The sequence below is a fragment of the Octopus bimaculoides genome, chromosome 3, assembly GCF_001194135.2.
Source record: "Octopus bimaculoides isolate UCB-OBI-ISO-001 chromosome 3, ASM119413v2, whole genome shotgun sequence".
Taxonomy (NCBI): Eukaryota; Metazoa; Mollusca; class Cephalopoda; order Octopoda; family Octopodidae; genus Octopus; species Octopus bimaculoides.
In genome coordinates, this window is record NC_068983.1 from 150,861,917 (window position 1) to 150,863,780 (window position 1,864).

Consider the following 1,864-nt stretch of genomic DNA (forward strand, 5'->3'; position numbering starts at 1 on the left):
TTCATATTCATATGTACATATACATACATGTACACACACACACACATACAAACACACACACACAAACATATATATATCCATACACATACATACACACACACACAAATACATAGTTTGACTTCGGTAACAATGGATTGAACCAGACTATCCATTTTACATGTAACAACATATCATTCACACTTGGCAGATTTGACTTCTGCTGATGGTTTTCTGATTTGCCTCCTCATTTGTTTTATTATTTGCTTCCATTATCTTTACTTTTCATTTCGTGTTGATTTTGGTTTTTCTTCAACCTTTTATATTTTGTTCGTGCCCATTCTGACCCCCCGAGTCAACCGCAGAGAATGAATCACAATGTATCTATGTGTGCGTGCGTGCGCGCGCTCGTTTGTGTGTGAACATATTGGTATCATGCGTATGTAACTATATAGGTATGCATGTATACATGCATATTCTTGTACTTGCTTCAGTCATTTGGCTGCGGCCATGCTGGAGTACCACCTTTAGTCGAACAAATCGACCCCAGGACTTATTCTTTGTAAGCCTAGTACTTATTCTATCGGTCCCTTTTTCTGAACCGCTAGGTTACAGAGACGTAAATACACCAGCATCGGTTGTCAAGTAATGTTGGGGGGACAAACACAGACACAGACACACACACACACACACACACACACACACACACACACACACACACACACACACACACACACACACACACACACACACACACACACATACACACACACACACACACATACATACATATACATACATATACATATATACGACGGGCTTCCTTCAGTTTCCGTCTACCAAATCCACTCATAAGGCTTTGGTCGACCCGAGGCTATAGAAGAAGACACTTGCCCAAGGTGCCACGCAGTGGGACTGAACCCGGAACTATGTGGTTGGTAAGCAAGCTACTTACCACACAGCCACTCCTGCGCCTATATGTATATATATATATATGTATGTTTATGTGTTGTTCTTGATGATGTTGTTTAGCCCAAGATCAAGCGTGATTTAGGAGACTTTTGATCTGATTTTATTCCATTTCCTAGTCAATCGTTAGGAAAGTAACACACCGGATTTGTGTACGTGTATGTGTGTGTGTGTGTCCATCCGTATGTGCACGTGTTCGAGACTGAGAGTATGTCGGCGTACTCGGTATACACGTGTGTTTGTAGTATTTTTTGATGTTGTTTAACACAAAATAAACCCTGATGTCCAAATTTAGGACTGCATTATATAATATGCTATTGTTCATATCAAAATAGTGTGGTTTGATTTTTGAAAAATTTGCTTGCTACTTCTAACCATTTAGCTTATCAATTTCTACGTTTGTACATTTCACATTCATTTGAACAATTTCCTTTTTACCTTTATATTCTTGTGTTTTAATTCCATAAACAGCAACAGTTTCATGTTTGCCTCGCGTTTATTGATAGCTAAATAATATTTTTAATTTTTAACATTGATCCAAGGACAAATATTTTGGAGTAAGGAAGAGTCAATTATGTCAATCTCTGTATTTAACTGGTATTTTATCGAACCCGAAAAGACGAAAGGTAAAGTCGGCCATATTGATATTTAAATTAATAATGCACTTAGATTTTGTCTGATACACTTTTGATTTTGCTATTGCCATGCAGGCAATAGACATTTAAATAATTAACCAAGATAAATATGTCGAAATGTTTATCAATCAATCAATCAATCAATCAATCAATCAATCAATCAATCAATCAATCTATCTATCTATCTATCTATCTATCTATCTATCTATCTGTCTGTCTGTCTGTCTGTCTGTCTGTCTGTCTGTCTGTCTGTCTGACTGTATGTAAGTCTATGTATGTACGTG